Source organism: Ranitomeya variabilis, chromosome 1 (assembly GCF_051348905.1).
Source record: "Ranitomeya variabilis isolate aRanVar5 chromosome 1, aRanVar5.hap1, whole genome shotgun sequence".
NCBI classification, from domain to species: Eukaryota; Metazoa; Chordata; class Amphibia; order Anura; family Dendrobatidae; genus Ranitomeya; species Ranitomeya variabilis.
Genome location: NC_135232.1, coordinates 1,003,384,774 through 1,003,406,096, shown reverse-complemented (window position 1 = coordinate 1,003,406,096; position 21,323 = coordinate 1,003,384,774). Strand labels below are relative to the sequence as shown.

The window sequence follows — 21,323 nt, the reverse complement described above, 5'->3', positions numbered from 1 at the left end:
TAGCTCAGTGGTAGAGAATTTGAATGCAGATCAAGAGGTCCTTGGTTCAACTCCGAGTGCCCCCTCCAGATACTTTTTCAACAGATTAAACATGCTTTTTTACCTATATGTTCATGGAAATTTTAGAACCATATGAAGTTGAATTCATGTTTATGTACTTTCTTAATGTGAATACTATTTCAGAAATGTAGCAAAAAGTTCATGTTGATGTGCCTTCTAAATATGAAAACAATTTAAAAATGTTGGAAAATGCTTGAGAAATTTTGTCTGAAAAGAAATCGACAAAAGATACATATGGCACATTGGAAGACTCTAATCCCCAGAAATGACTTGTAAAATAAAAATACCTTAGTGTTTCTTTGTACTTTTTGAATTAATGAAATCTGTTTAGCAAAGTAAAATGCACATTATCATAAAAAAAGTCACCACGATATAAACTGCGCAAAAATATTTCAGTTTTTACGTAAAAAAAAAAAAGAGGGTGTATTTTCCAATTGTAGGGGGTATAGCTCAGTGCTAGAGCATTTGACTGCAGATCAAGAGGTCCTTGGTTCAACTCCGAGTGCCCCCTCCAGATTCTTTTTCAACAGATTAAACATGCTTTTTACCTATATGTTCATGGAAATTTTAGAACCATATGAAGTTGAATTCATGTTTATGTACTTTCTTAATGTGAATACTATTTCAGAAATGTAGCAAAAAGTTCATGTTGATGTGCCTTCTTAATATGAAAACAATTTAAAAATGTTGGAAAATGCTTGAGAAATTTTGTCTGAAAAGAAATCGACAAAAGATACTTATGGCTCATTGGAAGACTCTAATCCCCAGAAATGAGTTGTAACATAAAAATACCTTAGTGTTTCTTTGTACCTTTTGAATTAATGAAATCTGTTTAGCAAAGTAAAATGCACATTATCATAAAAAAAGTCACCACGATATAAACTGCGCAAAAATATTTCAGTTTTTACGTAAAAAAAAAAAAAAAGAGGGTGTGTTTTCCAAATGTAGGGGGTATAGCTCAGTGGTAGAGCATTTGACTGCAAATCAAGAGGTCCTTGGTTCAACTCTGAGTGCCCCCTCCAGATACTTTTTCAACAGATTAAACATGCTTTTTTACCTATATGTTCATGGAAATTTTAGAACCATATGAAGTTGAATTCATGTTTATGTACTTTCTTAATGTGAATACTATTTCAGAAATGTAGCAAAAAGTTCATGTTGATGTGCATTCTTAATATGAAAACAATTTAAAAATGTTGGAAAATGCTTGAGAAATTTTGTCTGAAAAGAAATCGACAAAAGATACATATGGCACATTGGAAGACTCTAATCCCCAGAAATGAGTTGTAAAATATAAGTACCTTAGTGTTTCTTTGTACTTTTTGAATTAATGAAATCTGTTTAGCAAAGTAAAATGCACATTATCATAAAAAAAGTCACCATGATATAAACTGCGCAAAAATATTTTAGTTTTTACGTAAAAAAAAAAAAAAGAGGGTGTGTTTTCCAAATGTAGGGGGTATATTTCAGTGGTAGAGCATTTGCCTGCACATCAAGAGGTCCTTGGTTCAACTCCGTGTGCCCCCTCCAGATACTTTTTCAACAGATTAAACATGCTTTTTACCTATATGTTCATGGAAATTTTAGAACCATATGAAGTTGAATTCATGTTTATGTACTTTCTTAATGTGAATACTATCTCAGAAATGTAGCAAAAAGTTCATGTTGATGTGCCTTCTTAATATGAAAACAATTTAAAAATGTTGGAAAATGCTTGAGAAATTTTGTCTGAAAAGAAATCGACAAAAGATACATATGGCACATTGGAAGACTCTAATCCCCAGAAATGAGTTGTAAAATATAAGTACCTTAGTGTTTCTTTGTACTTTTTGAATTAATGAAATCTGTTTAGCAAAGTAAAATGCACATTATCATAAAAAAAAGTCACCATGATATAAACTGCGCAAAAATATTTTAGTTTTTACGTAAAAAAAAAAAAAAAAGAGGGTGTGTTTTCCAAATGTAGGGGGTATATCTCAGTGGTAGAGCATTTGCCTGCACATCAAGAGGTCCTTGGTTCAACTCCGTGTGCCCCCTCCAGATACTTTTTCAACAGATTAAACATGCTTTTTACCTATATGTTCATGGAAATTTTAGAACCATATGAAGTTGAATTCATGTTTATGTACTTTCTTAATGTGAATACTATCTCAGAAATGTAGCAAAAAGTTCATGTTGATGTGCCTTCTTAATATGAAAACAATTTAAAAATGTTGGAAAATGCTTGAGAAATTTTGTCTGAAAAGAAATCGACAAAAGATACATATGGCACATTGGAAGACTCTAATCCCCAGAAATGAGTTGTAAAATATAAGTACCTTAGTGTTTCTTTGTACTTTTTGAATTAATGAAATCTGTTTAGCAAAGTAAAATGCACATCATCGTAAAAAAAAAAAAAGTCACAAAGATATAAAACTGTGCAAAAATATTTCAGGTTTTATGTAAAAAAAAAAAAGAGGGTGTGCGTTCCAAATGTAGGGGGTATAGCTCAGTGGTAGAGAATTTGAATGCAGATCAAGAGGTCCTTGGTTCAACTCCGAGTGCCCCCTCCAGATACTTTTTCAACAGATTAAACATGCTTTTTTACCTATATGTTCATGGAAATTTTAGAACCATATGAAGTTGAATTCATGTTTATGTACTTTCTTAATGTGAATACTATTTCAGAAATGTAGCAAAAAGTTCATGTTGATGTGCCTTCTAAATATGAAAACAATTTAAAAATGTTGGAAAATGCTTGAGAAATTTTGTCTGAAAAGAAATCGACAAAAGATACATATGGCACATTGGAAGACTCTAATCCCCAGAAATGACTTGTAAAATAAAAATACCTTAGTGTTTCTTTGTACTTTTTGAATTAATGAAATCTGTTTAGCAAAGTAAAATGCACATTATCATAAAAAAAGTCACCACGATATAAACTGCGCAAAAATATTTCAGTTTTTACGTAAAAAAAAAAAAGAGGGTGTATTTTCCAATTGTAGGGGGTATAGCTCAGTGCTAGAGCATTTGACTGCAGATCAAGAGGTCCTTGGTTCAACTCCGAGTGCCCCCTCCAGATTCTTTTTCAACAGATTAAACATGCTTTTTACCTATATGTTCATGGAAATTTTAGAACCATATGAAGTTGAATTCATGTTTATGTACTTTCTTAATGTGAATACTATTTCAGAAATGTAGCAAAAAGTTCATGTTGATGTGCCTTCTTAATATGAAAACAATTTAAAAATGTTGGAAAATGCTTGAGAAATTTTGTCTGAAAAGAAATCGACAAAAGATACTTATGGCTCATTGGAAGACTCTAATCCCCAGAAATGAGTTGTAACATAAAAATACCTTAGTGTTTCTTTGTACCTTTTGAATTAATGAAATCTGTTTAGCAAAGTAAAATGCACATTATCATAAAAAAAGTCACCACGATATAAACTGCGCAAAAATATTTCAGTTTTTACGTAAAAAAAAAAAAAAAGAGGGTGTGTTTTCCAAATGTAGGGGGTATAGCTCAGTGGTAGAGCATTTGACTGCAAATCAAGAGGTCCTTGGTTCAACTCTGAGTGCCCCCTCCAGATACTTTTTCAACAGATTAAACATGCTTTTTTACCTATATGTTCATGGAAATTTTAGAACCATATGAAGTTGAATTCATGTTTATGTACTTTCTTAATGTGAATACTATTTCAGAAATGTAGCAAAAAGTTCATGTTGATGTGCATTCTTAATATGAAAACAATTTAAAAATGTTGGAAAATGCTTGAGAAATTTTGTCTGAAAAGAAATCGACAAAAGATACATATGGCACATTGGAAGACTCTAATCCCCAGAAATGAGTTGTAAAATATAAGTACCTTAGTGTTTCTTTGTACTTTTTGAATTAATGAAATCTGTTTAGCAAAGTAAAATGCACATTATCATAAAAAAAGTCACCATGATATAAACTGCGCAAAAATATTTTAGTTTTTACGTAAAAAAAAAAAAAAGAGGGTGTGTTTTCCAAATGTAGGGGGTATATTTCAGTGGTAGAGCATTTGCCTGCACATCAAGAGGTCCTTGGTTCAACTCCGTGTGCCCCCTCCAGATACTTTTTCAACAGATTAAACATGCTTTTTACCTATATGTTCATGGAAATTTTAGAACCATATGAAGTTGAATTCATGTTTATGTACTTTCTTAATGTGAATACTATCTCAGAAATGTAGCAAAAAGTTCATGTTGATGTGCCTTCTTAATATGAAAACAATTTAAAAATGTTGGAAAATGCTTGAGAAATTTTGTCTGAAAAGAAATCGACAAAAGATACATATGGCACATTGGAAGACTCTAATCCCCAGAAATGAGTTGTAAAATATAAGTACCTTAGTGTTTCTTTGTACTTTTTGAATTAATGAAATCTGTTTAGCAAAGTAAAATGCACATTATCATAAAAAAAAGTCACCATGATATAAACTGCGCAAAAATATTTTAGTTTTTACGTAAAAAAAAAAAAAAAGAGGGTGTGTTTTCCAAATGTAGGGGGTATATCTCAGTGGTAGAGCATTTGCCTGCACATCAAGAGGTCCTTGGTTCAACTCCGTGTGCCCCCTCCAGATACTTTTTCAACAGATTAAACATGCTTTTTACCTATATGTTCATGGAAATTTTAGAACCATATGAAGTTGAATTCATGTTTATGTACTTTCTTAATGTGAATACTATCTCAGAAATGTAGCAAAAAGTTCATGTTGATGTGCCTTCTTAATATGAAAACAATTTAAAAATGTTGGAAAATGCTTGAGAAATTTTGTCTGAAAAGAAATCGACAAAAGATACATATGGCACATTGGAAGACTCTAATCCCCAGAAATGAGTTGTAAAATATAAGTACCTTAGTGTTTCTTTGTACTTTTTGAATTAATGAAATCTGTTTAGCAAAGTAAAATGCACATTATCATAAAAAAAGTCACCATGATATAAACTGCGCAAAAATATTTTAGTTTTTACGTAAAAAAAAAAAAAAAAGAGGATGTGTTTTCCAAATGCAGGGGGTATATCTCAGTGGTAGAGCATTTGCCTGCAGATCAAGAGGTCCTTGGTTCAACTCCGTGTGCCCCCTCCAGATACTTTTTCAACAGATTAAACATGCTTTTTACCTATATGTTCATGGAAATTTTAGAACCATATGAAGTTGAATTCATGTTTATGTACTTTCTTAATGTGAATACTATCTCAGAAATATAGCAAAAAGTTCATGTTGATGTGCCTTCTTAATATGAAAACAATTTAAAAATGTTGGAAAATGCTTGAGAAATTTTGTCTGAAAAGAAATCGACAAAAGATACATATGGCACATTGGAAGACTCTAATCCCCAGAAATGACTTGTAAAATATAAGTACCTTAGTGTTTCTTTGTACTTTTTGAATTAATGAAATCTGTTTAGCAAAGTAAAATGCACATTATCATAAAAAAAAAGTCACCATGATATAAACTGCGCAAAAATATTTCAGTTTTTACGTAAAAAAAAAAAAAAAAAAGAGGGTGTATTTTCCAAATGCAGGGGGTATATCTCAGTGGTAGAGCAATTGACTGCAGATCAAGAGGTCCTTGGTTCAACTCCGAGTTCCCCCTCCAGATTCTTTTTCAACAGATTAAACATGCTTTTTTACCTATATGTTCATGGAAATTTTAGAACCATATGAAGTTGAATTCATGTTTATGTACTTTCTTAATGTGAATACTATTTCAGAAATGTAGCAAAAAGTTCATGTTGATGTGCCTTCTTAATATGAAAACAATTTAAAAATGTTGGAAAATGCTTGAGAAATTTTGTCTGAAAAGAAATCGACAAAAGATACATATGGCACATTGGAAGACTCTAATCCCCAGAAATGACTTGTAAAATAAAAATACCTTGGTGTTTCTTTGTACTTTTTGAATTAATGAAATCTGTTTAGCAAAGTAAAATGCACATCATCGTAAAAAAAAGTCACCACGATATAAAAATGGGCAAAAATATTTCAGGTTTTATGTAAAAAAAAAAAAAGAGGGTGTGCTTTCCAAATGTAGGGGGTATATCTCAGTGGCAGAGCATTTGACTGCAGATCGAGAGGTCCTTGGTTCAACTCCGAGTGCCCCGTCCAGAAACTTTTTCAACAGATTAAACATGCTTTTTTACATATATGTTCATGGAAATTTTAGAACCATATGAAGTTGAATTCATGTTTATGTACTTTCTTAATGTGAATACTATTTCAGAAATGTAGCAAAATGTTCATGTTGATGTGCCTTCTTAATATGAAAACAATTTAAAAATGTTGGAAAATGCTTGAGAAATTTTGTCTGAAAAGAAATCGACAAAAGATACATATGGCACATTGGAAGACTCTAATCCCCAGAAATGACTTGTAAAATAAAAATACCTTAGTGTTTCTTTGTACTTTTTGAATTCATGAAATCTGTTTAGCAAAGTAAAATGCACATTATCATAAAAAAAGTCACCACGATATAAACTGCGCAAAAATATTTCAGTTTTTACGTAAAAAAAAAAAAAAAAGAGGGTGTATTTTCAAAATGTAGGGGGTATAGCTCAGTGGTAGAGCATTTGACTGCAGATCAAGAGGTCCTTGGTTCAACTCCGAGTGCCCCCTCCAAATACTTTTTCAACAGATTAAACATGCTGTTTTACCTATATGTTCATGGAAATTTTAGAACCATATGAAGTTGAATTCATGTTTATGTACTTTCTTAATGTGAATACTATTTCAGAAATGTAGCAAAAAGTTCATGTTGATGTGCCTTCTTAATATGAAAACAATTTAAAAATGTTGGAAAATGCTTGAGAAATTTTGTCTGAAAAGAAATCGACAAAAGATACATATGGCACATTGGAAGACTCTAATCCCCAGAAATGACTTGTAAAATAAAAATACCTTAGTGTTTCTTTGTACCTTTTGAATTAATGAAATCTGTTTAGCAAAGTAAAATGCACATCATCGTAAAAAAAAGTCACCATGATATAAACTGCGCAAAAATATTTCAGGTTTTACGTAACAAAAAAAAAAAAAAGAGGATGTGTTTTCCAAATGTAGGGGGTATATCTCAGTGGTAGAGCATTTGCCTGCAGATCAAGAGGTCCTTGGTTCAACTCCGTGTGCCCCCTCCAGATACTTTTTCAACAGATTAAACATGCTTTTTACCTATATGTTCATGGAAATTTTAGAACCATATGAAGTTGAATTCATGTTTATGTACTTTCTTAATGTGAATACTATCTCAGAAATATAGCAAAAAGTTCATGTTGATGTGCCTTCTTAATATGAAAACAATTTAAAAATGTTGGAAAATGCTTGAGAAATTTTGTCTGAAAAGAAATCGACAAAAGATACATATGGCACATTGGAAGACTCTAATCCCCAGAAATGACTTGTAAAATAAAAATACCTTAGTGTTTCTTTGTACTTTTTGAATTAATGAAATCTGTTTAGCAAAGTAAAATGCACATTATCATAAAAAAAAAGTCACCATGATATAAACTGCGCAAAAATATTTCAGTTTTTACGTAAAAAAAAAAAAAAAAAAGAGGGTGTATTTTCCAAATGCAGGGGGTATATCTCAGTGGTAGAGCAATTGACTGCAGATCAAGAGGTCCTTGGTTCAACTCCGAGTTCCCCCTCCAGATTCTTTTTCAACAGATTAAACATGCTTTTTTACCTATATGTTCATGGAAATTTTAGAACCATATGTAGTGTTGAGCGATACTTTCCGATATCGGAAAGTATCGGTATCGGAAAGTATCGGCCGATACCGTCAAAATATCGGATCCAATCCGATACCGATACCCGATCCCAATGCAAGTCAATGGGACGAAAATATCGGAATTAAAATAAACCCTTTATAAACTTGTAGGTTCATTCTACATGAAGGAAAACAACTAAGAATAATGTAGGATGTATTGGGGGACGTGGCGGAGATATTAAAGGGACAGAGGTTTAGCCCAATGTAATAGAATAGCAGGATTTTTAATTTTTTTTTATGAAGTTCGGCGTTAGAAAGAATTTGACTATGTTATTTTTTTTTTTTTTTATGTCAGATATTGATGTTTCACTACTTCCACGCCCTTCACCTTCTTTTTTACTTCTCCCACGCTTTCTTCTTAATTATCCTCATCATCAGCTTCTTTGACATCAACTTCTTCACCTTATTCATCTTCTTCTTCATCTTCTACCTATTATTTTTTGGGTTACATTGTTCATATTCTTTTTATTTTACTATTATCTTCATCATATTCAACTTCTTCATCATATTCTTATTTGTGACAGGCATTCCCGTAGTTGTTATCTATAAAAGTTTGAAGATTACACCTTCCGTTCTGCCTGTCACAAACCAGTTACATTTGTCCGCGTTCAGTTTGGCCTGCAGCATCAGGCTTTATCCAGGGGCACCACGAGGAGGAACGGACTCACCCCCATACACTGCTTAGTCTTCTTCTGCTTATAATTTACATAATATTTTTTTGCTCTGATATTTTGTGTTATGCTTAATGTCCTTCTGCTCTTTGTTCTGCAGCCTCTTGTTCTTCTGCTTCTCGGTCTTCCAGGTCGTCGTCGTCTCCAGGGTCGTCGTCTCCGGGGTCGTCGTCATCGGGGTGGTCTCCGGGGTCGTCGTCATCGGGGTGGTCTTCAGGGTCATCGTCTCCAGGGTCGTCGTCATCACGGTGGTTGTCGTCACAGTTCTTGTGTCTGCGTGGCTTTTGCAGGACACGTCGCCGGCTGCACAGCAGGGGAACAGCTGGCGGTGCTGGACCCCACTGACACATTGGCTGGTGTTTTTCTCTGTGCAGCTAGCACATCTGGGCAAAAACTGGCGGTGTGTTAGAGCCCAGGGACAGCAGGAGGAGGAGCAGGAGGAGGAGGAGCAGGGGGAGGGGAGTGTAGGCCGAAGCCTGCACAGGCGGCAGCTTTGGGTGTGTTGTGTCTGCGTGGCTTTTGCAGGACACGTTGCCGGCTACACAGCAGGGGAACAGCTGGCGGTGCTGGACCCCACTGACACATTGGCGAGGTGTTTGGCTCTGTGCAGCCAGCACTTCCGGACAGCAACTAGCGTTGTTGGAGCCCGGGCTCTGCAGGTGGAGCAGAGTGTAGGCCGAAGCCTAATTGAACCGATTTCAAAAGTCACCTTTAACCCCCCCTCAGGGGTTACAAAGTAGAAGAGCCACAGCTTATGCAGCAGCAGTGCTGCGCAAGTCAAAGGTTGCTCTTGTAATTTTTCTCCTTGCACACGCTGAATGGAACACGTATAACATTTAGCCCTTTATACAGTCAAACTGTGTAATGGAGGCGAGAGTTCCCTTTGTAATGAGACGCAGCACAGGTGTCAAGAATCCCACCTTGGTGCTGGGTGCAGCCTCCCGAGCGTTGTTATTTGCTGTACAGGAGTCTGCGCTGTCGTGTTATCCCCTGGCCTAGCGCCGTTAGCGCTGCCCATCTTCTGGCATCATGTAATGTCGGCCGGTGCGGTTCGCGATGACCATGAATCCCAGCCCCGCAGTGTCTTAACATTGTTAAAACACTGCGGGGCTGGGATTCAGGGCCTGGCGCAGCACATATGTTGGCCTCTCACACTCGGGTCCTTACACCCGCTTCAGACTGTGCGGCGTCATCTGATCCCTTATCGCATGCCACGGCCATGAAGCCGCACAGTCCGAAGAAGGCGGAAGGAGAGGAGGGACAGGCGAACTGATGCACTGATCCTGCCCATCAATCACACCCTCGCAGTCCCAATAAATAAGACACCGAGGGGCGTTGTGTGGGTCAGGGCGGCCGCAGAGGCGCAGCCAGCCAAACAATGATGCCAGAAGACGGGCAGCGCTACCAAGGGGGTTGCAGCGTGTCATTACAAAGGAAAGTCACACCACCGGGACGGTTAAATGGTCACACAGAGGACACATTGCAGACGTGTTTTCAGTTCCACATGTGCGAGGAGAATACGTTTCTGAGCCACCTTGCACACATGCAGCATTACCGCTGTACAAGGTGGCTGGATAACGTAAAAACGCCTGGGGGAGGGGGGACAGGTTCCCTTCAATTTCAGTTCTTGTGTCTGCGTGGCTTTTGCAGGACACGTCGCCGGCTGCACAGCAGGGGAACAGCTGGCGGTGCTGGACCCCACTGACACATTGGCTGGTGTTTTTCTCTGTGCAGCTAGCACATCTGGGCAAAAACTGGCGGTGTGTTAGAGCCCAGGGACAGCAGGAGGAGGAGCAGGAGGAGGAGGAGCAGGGGGAGGGGAGTGTAGGCCGAAGCCTGCACAGGCGGCAGCTTTGGGTGTGTTGTGTCTGCGTGGCTTTTGCAGGACACGTTGCCGGCTACACAGCAGGGGAACAGCTGGCGGTGCTGGACCCCACTGACACATTGGCGAGGTGTTTGGCTCTGTGCAGCCAGCACTTCCGGACAGCAACTAGCGTTGTTGGAGCCCGGGCTCTGCAGGTGGAGCAGAGTGTAGGCCGAAGCCTAATTGAACCGATTTCAAAAGTCACCTTTAACCCCCCCTCAGGGGTTACAAAGTAGAAGAGCCACAGCTTATGCAGCAGCAGTGCTGCGCAAGTCAAAGGTTGCTCTTGTAATTTTTCTCCTTGCACACGCTGAATGGAACACGTATAACATTTAGCCCTTTATACAGTCAAACTGTGTAATGGAGGCGAGAGTTCCCTTTGTAATGAGACGCAGCACAGGTGTCAAGAATCCCACCTTGGTGCTGGGTGCAGCCTCCCGAGCGTTGTTATTTGCTGTACAGGAGTCTGCGCTGTCGTGTTATCCCCTGGCCTAGCGCCGTTAGCGCTGCCCATCTTCTGGCATCATGTAATGTCGGCCGGTGCGGTTCGCGATGACCATGAATCCCAGCCCCGCAGTGTCTTAACATTGTTAAAACACTGCGGGGCTGGGATTCAGGGCCTGGCGCAGCACATATGTTGGCCTCTCACACTCGGGTCCTTACACCCGCTTCAGACTGTGCGGCGTCATCTGATCCCTTATCGCATGCCACGGCCATGAAGCCGCACAGTCCGAAGAAGGCGGAAGGAGAGGAGGGACAGGCGAACTGATGCACTGATCCTGCCCATCAATCACACCCTCGCAGTCCCATTAAATAAGACAACGAGGGCTGTTGTGTGGGTCAGGGCGGCCGCAGAAGCGCAGCCAGCCAAACAATGATGCCAGAAGACGGGCAGCGTTACCAAGGAGCTTGTTGCGTGTGTCAATACAAAGTCAAATCACACCTGAGGGACGTTTTAATGGTCACAGAGGACACATTTTAGACGTGTTCACTTCAACATGGGCAAGGAGAATAAGTTTCTGAGCCACCTTGAACACATGCAGCATTACTGCTGTTCAAGGTAGCTGTAAAACATAGAAACACCTGGGGGAGGGGGGACAGGTTCCCTTCAATTTCAGTTCTTGTGTCTGCGTGGCGGTCGCAGGACACGTTGCCGGCTACACAGCAGGGGAACAGCTGGCGGTGCTGGACCCCACTGACACATTGGCTGGTGTTTTTCTCTGTGCAGCTAGCACATCTGGGCAAAAACTGGCGGTGTTAGAGCCCAGGGTCAGCAGGAGGAGCAGGGGGAGCGGAGTGTAGGCCGAAGCCTGCACTCGAGCAAGTTGAAAGGAAACCTTTAACCCCCCCCCCCCCAGGCGTTTGTAGCTGAAAGAGCCATTGTGTACAGCACTAATGCTGGAAAAGGTAAACTTAGCTCTTTTAATTATGGTCCTTGTACATGCGGAACCTAACATTTATGAAATGTGTCCCCACACAGCGTTAAACCGTCCGGTAGGTGGAACTTTCCTTTGTCGTGTGACGCAGCACAGCCATCATTTTTACCCCCTTGTCGCCGTTCGCCCCCTCCTCAGCGTTGTTTGAATCTGTCCCGGAGCCTGCGCTGTTAGGTTAGCCCATGGCTATGCACACATGTTGCGCTGCCCGTCTTCTGACCTCATTTGGTGTCAGGCTGGCTGCGCCTGTGCGGGTGCGCTGGCCGAGATCCCGCCTCGCAGTGTCGTCTCATGTAATCCCACCGCGGGCCTGTGATCCGTGCCCGTGCGCAGTGCATATCCTCTCCTCTCACTCCCCTCCCTACGGCTTTTTCAGACTGTGCGGTGTCACGGCCGTGGCATGCTATTAGGGACCAGCTGACATCGCACAGTCTGAAGAAGCCGTAGGGAGGGGAGTGAGAGGAGAGGATATGCACTGCGCACGGGCACGGATCACAGGCCCGCGGTGGGATTACATTAGACGACACTGCGAGGCGGGATCTCGGCCAGCGCACCCGCACAGGCGCAGCCAGCCTGACACCAAATGAGGTCAGAAGACGGGCAGCGCAACATGTGTGCATGGCCAAGGGCTAACCTAACAGCGCAGGCTCCGGGACAGATTCAAACAACGCTGAGGAGGGGGCGCACGGCGCCAAGGGGGTAAAAATGATGGCTGTGCTGCGTCACACGACAAAGGAAAGTTCCACCTACCGGACGGTGTAACGCTGTGTGGGGACACATTTCATAAGTGTTTGGTTCAGCATGTGCAAGGAGCATCACGAAAAGAGGCACTTTTTCCCTTTGCATCATCATTACTGCTGCACAAGGTGGCTCCTTCAGTAACAAACGCCTGGGGGGGGGGGGGTGTCAGGTTCCCTTACATTTAACTTGTTGTGTCTGCGTGGCGGTCGCAGTACACGTTGCCGTATACACAGCAGGGGAACAGCTGGCGGTGCTGAACCCCACTAACACATTGGCGAGGTGTTTGGCTCTGTGCGTACAGCACTTCTGGACGGCAACTAGCGGTGTTGGAGCCCAGGGACACGTGGAGGAGGAGGAGGTTGGAGGAGGTAGGAGGAGGTAGGAGGGATTGCCACACACACAGCAGGGGAACAGCTGACGTTACTGAACCCCAATAACAGAGGAGGGACTGTTGACTGTGCGTACAGCACTTCTGGACGGCAACTGGCGGTGTTGGAGCCCAGGGACAGGTGGAGGAGGAGGAGGTTGGAGGAGGTAGGAGGAGGTAGGAGGGATTGCCACACACACAGCAGGGGAACAGCTGACGTTACTGAACCCCAATAACAGAGGAGGGACTGTTGACTGTGCGTACAGCACTTCTGGACGGCAACTGGCGGTGTTGGAGCCCAGGGACAGGTGGAGGAGGAGGAGGTTGGAGGAGGTAGGAGGAGGTAGGAGGGATTGCCACACACACAGCAGGGGAACAGCTGACGTTACTGAACCCCAATAACAGAGGAGGGACTGTTGACTGTGCGTACAGCACTTCTGGACGGCAACTGGCGGTGTTGGAGCCCAGGGACAGGTGGAGGAGGAGGACGTAGGAGGAGGTAGGAGGGATTGCCACACACACAGCAGGGGAACAGCTGACGTTACTGAACCCCAATAACAGAGGAGGGACTGTTGACTGTGCGTACAGCACTTCTGGACGGCAACTGGCGGTGTTGGAGCCCAGGGACAGGTGGAGGAGGAGGAGGTTGGAGGAGGTAGGAGGAGGTAGGAGGGATTGCCACACACACAGCAGGGGAACAGCTGACGTTACTGAACCCCAATAACAGAGGAGGGACTGTTGACTGTGCGTACAGCACTTCTGGACGGCAACTGGCGGTGTTGGAGCCCAGGGACAGGTGGAGGAGGAGGAGGTAGGAGGAGGTAGGAGGGATTGCCACACACACAGCAGGGGAACAGCTGACGTTACTGAACCCCAATAACAGAGGAGGGACTGTTGACTGTGCGTACAGCACTTCTGGACGGCAACTGGCGGTGTTGGAGCCCAGGGACAGGTGGAGGAGGAGGAGGTTGGAGGAGGTAGGAGGGATTGCCACACACACAGCAGGGGAACAGCTGACGTTACTGAACCCCAATAACAGAGGAGGGACTGTTGACTGTGCGTACAGCACTTCTGGACGGCAACTGGCGGTGTTGGAGCCCAGGGACAGGTGGAGGAGGAGGAGGTTGGAGGAGGTAGGAGGGATTGCCACACACACAGCAGGGGAACAGCTGACGTTACTGAACCCCAATAACAGAGGAGGGACTGTTGACTGTGCGTACAGCACTTCTGGACGGCAACTGGCGGTGTTGGAGCCCAGGGACAGGTGGAGGAGGAGGAGGTTGGAGGAGGTAGGAGGGATTGCCACACACACAGCAGGGGAACAGCTGACGTTACTGAACCCCAATAACAGAGGAGGGACTGTTGACTGTGCGTACAGCACTTCTGGACGGCAACTGGCGGTGTTGGAGCCCAGGGACAGGTGGAGGAGGAGGAGGTTGGAGGAGGTAGGAGGGATTGCCACACACACAGCAGGGGAACAGCTGACGTTACTGAACCCCAATAACAGAGGAGGGACTGTTGACTGTGCGTACAGCACTTCTGGACGGCAACTGGCGGTGTTGGAGCCCAGGGACAGGTGGAGGAGGAGGAGGTTGGAGGAGGTAGGAGGGATTGCCACACACACAGCAGGGGAACAGCTGACGTTACTGAACCCCAATAACAGAGGAGGGACTGTTGACTGTGCGTACAGCACTTCTGGACGGCAACTGGCGGTGTTGGAGCCCAGGGACAGGTGGAGGAGGAGGAGGTTGGAGGAGGTAGGAGGGATTGCCACACACACAGCAGGGGAACAGCTGACGTTACTGAACCCCAATAACAGAGGAGCGACTGTTGGGACTGTGCGTACAGCACTACCAGGCAACAACTAGCGGTGTTGGAGCCCAGGGACAGGTGGAAAAGCAGAGGAACACAATGTAGGCCGAAGCCTGAGAAAGTCGAAAGGGAACCTTTAACCCCCCCCCAAGGCGTTTGTAGCTGAAAGAGCCAGCTTGTGCAGCACAAAAGATGCAAAAGGAAAAGGTGGCTCTTTTCATCATGCTCCTTGCAAACACAGAACTAAACACTTATAAAATGTGTCCCCTGCAACCGTAAAACCGTCCCGGAGGTGGGACTTTCCTTCGTAATGTGACGCAGCCCAGCCGTCATTCCTACCCCCCCGGCGCCGCGCACCGGCTCCTCAGCGTTGTTTTATTCCGTCCAGGAGCCTGCGCTGTTATGTTATCCCGTGGCCAGGCACACTTAGCGCTGCCCGTCTTCTGGCATCATTTGGTGTCTGGATGGCTGCGCCTGTGCGGCCGCGCTGGCAGAGAGCCCGCCTCGCAGTGTCTTCTGATTTAATCCCACTGGGGGCCTGGGATCCATGGACATGCGCAGTGCATATCTGAACCTCCACCTCTCACTCATCTCCCTATGGCTTCTTCAGACTGTGCGGTGTCACGGCCGTGGCATGCTGTTAGGGACCAGCTGACACCGAACAGTCTGAAGAAGCCATAGGGAAATGAGTGAGAGGTGGAGGTTCAGATATGCACTGCGCATGTCCATGGATCCCAGGCCCCCAGTGGGATTAAATCAGAAGACACTGCGAGGCGGGCTCTCTGCCAGCGCGGCCGCACAGGCGCAGCCATCCAGACACCAAATGATGCCAGAAGACGGGCAGCGCTAAGTGTGCCTGGCCACGGGATAACATAACAGCGCAGGCTCCTGGACGGAATAAAACAACGCTGAGGAGCCGGTGCGCGGCGCCGGGGGGGTAGGAATGACGGCTGGGCTGCGTCACATTACGAAGGAAAGTCCCACCTCCGGGACGGTTTTACGGTATCAGTGGACACATTTTATAAGTGTTAAGTTCTGCGTGTGCAAGGAGCTAAACAAAAATAGCTACCTTTTCCTTGGGCAGCATTACTGCTGCACAAGGTGGCTCTTTCAGTAACAAACGCCTTGGGGGGGGGGGGACAGATTCCCTTACATTTCAGTTGTTGTGTCAGCGTGGCGGTCGCATGACACATTGCCGGCTACACAGCTGGGGATCAGCTGACGTTACTGAAACCCAATAACACTGGGTCGTATGTTTTGACTGTGCAGACGGCACGTCTGAGCCTCAACTGGCGGTGTTGGAGCCCAGGAATTTAAGTTCAGGTGGTAGAAAGATGAACACAACAGGAGACCTGGATAACGTATACAGTGACCTAATTATTCAATCAGGAGGAGGAGTGGCAAATTCCGGCGAGATCCAGGCCTTGTTCATTTTCAGGAAAGTAAGCCGGTCAACGTTATCGGAGGATAGTCGCATGCGACGGTCAGTTAGTACACCACCTGCAGCACTAAAGACACGTTCCGATAATACACTGGCCGCAGGGCAAGACAGCACCTCCAATGCATACTGGCTTAGCTCTGGCCATGTATCCAGCTTTGAGACCCAAAACTTGAAAGGGGAAGAGCCGTCTGGGAGTACAGCAAGAGGGCAAGACATGTAGTCTGTCACCATCTGACGGAACCGTTGCCTCCTGCTGACTGGAGCCGTCTGTGATGGTGTAGACTTTTGTGGCGGGCACAGAAAACTGTGCCACAGTTCGGCCATACTGGTCTTGCCTTGGGCAGAGGCACTGCTTCTGCTCCCTCTTTGTGCAGAGCCTCCACCACGGCCTGGACGCACTGAGCTGCTTTGGAATGCACTAGCAGCACTTCTCTCAGTTGGAATGGAGAAGATGATGGAATTGACCAGTGTGTCTTGGTACTCCCGCATTTTTCGCTCCCGGTTCAACGGTGTGATGAGGCTTTCTACGTTGTCCCGGTAGCGAGGATCGAGGAGGGTGAACACCCAATAATCAGACATGTTGAGAATGTGGGCGATGCGGCGGTCGTTTCTCAGGCACTGCAGCATGTAATCCACCATGTGCTGCAGACTGCCAACTGCCCAAGAAACGCTGTCCCCTGCTGGAGGCGTGATCTCTGCCCGCTCGTCATCACCCCACCCTCGCTGTACACACTGAGTACTGGACAATTGTGTAACTCCCTCCTCTGGACGGATGTCTTCCTCCTCCATTGACTCCTCCTCATCCTCCTCACAAACGGTCCCCTGCCTACGCGTTTGTGAGGAACCACGTGGCGCTGACTGTCCAGAAGATGATGGAAATGGTGAATCCTCATCCTCCACCTCTTCCACAACATCATCCCTTAGCGCTTGCAGTGATTTTTCAAGCAGGCAGATAAGGGGGACAGTCATGCTGACTAGTGCATCATCTGCACTCGCCATCCGCGTGGAATAATCAAAGGGACGCAAAACCTGGCAGACGTCATTCATAGTGGCCCACTCTGTGGTTGTGAAGTCTGTACGGCGCTGACTGCGACTTTTTTGCGCCTGAAGCAGCTGGTACTCCATTACAGCTTGCTGCTGCTCACACAACCGCTCCAACATATGTAACGTGGAATTCCACCTGGTAGGTAGGTCACATATGATGCGATGTTCCGGCAGGCGGTGTCGGCGCTGCAGAGCCGCAATGCGCGCTTTTGCCGTGCTGGAACGCCGCAAGTGAGCACACTCTAGGCGGACCTTGTGCAGCAGTGCATCAAGATCCGGATAGTCCCTCAAAAAGCTCTGCACGACCAAATTGAGCACATGTGCCAGACATGGGATGTGAGTGAGGTTGCCGAGGCCCAGAGCTGCCACCAGATTTCGGCCATTATCACACACTACCATGCCTGGCTGGAGATTCGCTGGCACAAACCACACATCGCTCTCCTGCTTGATGGCATTCCAGAGCTCCTGCGCTGTGTGGCTACGATTCCCCAAGAAAATTAATTTCAAGACGGCCTGTTGACGTTTGGCCACGGCTGTGCTCATGTCGGTCGTAACAGGTACACGTTCATCACGGGTCCATGTGGAGGTGGACTGTGACGGCTCCTGCAGCGATGATTCTGAGGAACTGGTGTAAGAGGAGGAGTCAATGCGTACAGAATGGATTCCTGCAATCCTTGGAGTGGGCAGGACACGTCCTGCGCCACTCGCACGGTCTGTACCCGGCTCAACGACATTAACCCAATGGGCAGTGAGGGAAAGGTATCGCCCCTGTCCATGTTGACTGGTCCACGCATCGGTGGTGAGGTGGACCTTGCTACTGACGGCGTTCAGTAGCGCGTGTTTTATGTGTCCCTCCACATGCTTCTGCAGGGCAGGGACGGCTTGCCTGCTGAAGTAAAAGCGGCTGGGCACATTGTACTGTGGGACTGCCAATGACATCAAGTCACGGAAGCTGTCAGTCTCCACCAGCCTGAATGACAGCATTTCCAGTGACAGAAGTTTGGCAATGCCTGCAGTCAGAGCCTGTGCTCGTGGGTGGTTTGACGAGAAAGGCCGCCTTTTCTCCCATGCCTGTACTACCGATGGCTGTAGACTGGGCTGGGAGTGTGTGGATGACTGGGAAAGTGGCGCTGCGGGTGGAATTACAGCGGGTCTCTGGACAACAGGGGCAGAGGTTCTTCCACGGCGATCCTGGGAGGACGCCGAACCAGCTGCGTGTGAGGTAGAGGAAGAGGCAACACGAGCTGAAGAGGTGGTAGCTGCCGCTGTTGGTTGGCCTACCTCTTCAGTGTGTTTTTCTAACTCCGCCGGGTGCCTGTTGCGCACATGTTTCCACATGTTGGAGGTATTGAGGTTGCTGACATTTTTCCCTCTTTTGACTTTTTGATGACACACGTTGCATCTGACATAGCAAATGTCATCTGCAACTGTGTCAAAAAAGGACCAGGCACTGCAAGTCTTGGGAGCGCCCTTTTTGGCTTTTGGAAGAGACATGCTCCTAACGGGTGCCAAAGCGGAGGCTGCAGGATCCGCAGTCTTCCCCCTCCCTCTCCCTCTTTGGGCCGTACGGGGAATCTCTTCCTCAGAGCTGCTCCCACCACCTTCCTGTCCCTCACGCCAAGATGGGTCGAGGACCTCATCATCTACACTACCCTCTGCCCCCAACTGCTCCTCCTGGGTAGTCTCAGCAGCAGAGCACGCACCAGTAAGTGGCACCTGAGTGTCATCATCAGCTGATGCGGCCTGCGATGTGGTGACCGGAGCCACTGGCCCACCCGCCTCTTCAGAGGAAGACAGAAAAAGCTGTTGGGCATCACTGCACCCTGCCTCTTCTTCCATTTCTCCAATGCTGCTTGGCTGGCCCCCTGTTTCCAAGCCAAGAGATTCAGAGAACAGAAGTAGAGACGGCTCCTGTCCTGGGCTCTCTGTCTGCCTGGGCAATTTGGCAGGTGGTGAAGAGACAGATGGCTGCTCTCCAGTGCTCTGTGTCTGAGAGGATGTGGCACTAATGGAAGTTGATGCATTAGCTGCCATCCATCCGACAACAGCTTCAATTTGTTCTTCACGCAGCAGCGGTGTACGGCGCTCGGACACAAAGCTTCGCATGAACGACTGTTGCCTGGTGAAAGTGGGTGCTGATGAGTCACCGGTGCCCGCAGCAGGCACAGAATCCCCACGTCCCCTCCCTGCTCCGCGACGGCTCCCACGCCCCCGTGCCTTACTCACTGCCTTCTTCATCTTGGTTGACTGATAAAGATAAGCAGAAAAGTACTAACGGATTTGTGTGCTTATTCCTGAGCAACTCCTCCTAACAGGTATAAGAAGCACTAATTATCTAAAGTGTGGACTAGACTTTAATATGAGCTAATGTGGCCTACAGAAATGTAAAGTGGTGTAACTGGTGTGTTTGGTGAACTTTATTATTTATTTATTTTTTGGGGGCTGAACTGACAACAGATAGAGCTGCAGTCACACGGAGACCGTGCAGACAGACGTAAACGGCGCTACAAGGCCCAAAAACCCTCCTCTACTTTATCCTATGTAGTGTTTTTCCACAAATTAGCTGGAGACGGGTGGAAAGACACTAATAGGATTTTTTTGAATAAATTAGCAGCAGACTACACTATTTGGAAAAAAAAGAAAATTGATTTGGCGGTATGACGCAGTGAAAAACCCTGAGCTGGAGACAACCAGGCTATAGCTGCTCACAGATTACAGGGCGAGCTGCAGTCACACGGAGACCGTGCAGACAGCCGTAAACGGCGCTGCAAGGCCCAAAAACCCTCCTCTACTTTATCCTATGTAGTGTTTTTCCACAAATTAGCTGGAGACGGGTGGAAAGACACTAATAGGATTTTTTTAAATTAATTAGCAGCAGACTACACTACTTTGAAAAAAAAGAAAATTGATTTGGCAGTATGACGCAGTGAAAAACCCTGAGCTGGAGACAACCAGGCTATAGCTGCTCACAGATTACAGGGCGAGCTGCAGTCACACGGAGACCGTGCAGACAGCCGTAAACGGCGCTGCAAGGCCCAAAAACCCTCCTCTACTTTATCCTATGTAGTGTTTTTCCACAAATTAGCTGGAGACGGGTGGAAAGACACTAATAGGATTTTTTTAAATTAATTAGCAGCAGACTACACTACTTTGAAAAAAAAGAAAATTGATTTGGCGGTATGACGCAGTGAAAAACCCTGAGCTGGAGACAACCAGGCTACAGCTGCTCACAGATTACAGGGCGAGCTGCAGTCACACGGAGACCGTGCAGACAGCCGTAAACGGCGCTGCAAGGCCCAAAAACCCTCCTCTACTTTATCCTATGTAGTGTTTTTCCACAAATTAGCTGGAGACGGGTGGAAAGACACTAATAGGATTTTTTAAAATTAATTAGCAGCAGACTACACTACTTTGAAAAAAAAGAAAATTGATTTGGCGGTATGACGCAGTGAAAAACCCTGAGCTGGAGACAACCAGGCTACAGCTGCTCACAGATTACAGGGCGAGCTGCAGTCACACGGAGACCGTGCAGACAGCCGTAAACGGCGCTGCAAGGCCCAAAAACCCTCCTCTACTTTATCCTATGTAGTGTTTTTCCACAAATTAGCTGGAGACGGGTGGAAAGACACTAATAGGATTTTTTTGAATAAATTAGCAGCAGACTACACTACTTGGGAAAAAAAAAAAAAAAGGAACAGTATGAGGCAATGAACCACCCTCCCTGAACTGAATACAACCAACTATGGATGGCCTATGTGGCTGCACTCAGACTGGAGACTGGGCTGCACTCACACACACACACACACAGACCCTGCAGATCGCTGTGAAAACAGCGCTACAAGGCAAAAGCAAGGTGAATAGTAGGTGAACACAGCGGTTGCTAAATTAGCCTTTGGAAAGCACAAAGAAGCAAATCGCTATCTCTAAACTGTCCCTCAGTCAGCAAACAGCGTCCTGTCACTAACTGAATTCACAGCAGAGTGATCGCAAAATGGCGCCAGCGACTTTTAAACTGCATCATGACATCATTACACCAGCCAATCACAGCCTTGCCAGTAGTTTCATGCCCTCCATGCTAAACAGGATGTGCCCACACTTGGAATCAATCTCATTGGCTGA

The 21,323-nt window shown here is 45.3% G+C and overlaps 1 non-coding gene across 1 annotated transcript; it reads left to right on the top strand.

Annotated features, from left to right (window-relative positions):
* The first annotated feature begins 6,609 nt into the window (after positions 1-6,609).
* TRNAC-GCA (transfer RNA cysteine (anticodon GCA)) lies at positions 6,610-6,681 on the top strand. The gene has a single exon. It is a non-coding gene; the product is annotated as a tRNA-Cys (tRNA).
* Positions 6,682-21,323: the final 14,642 nt, after the last annotated feature.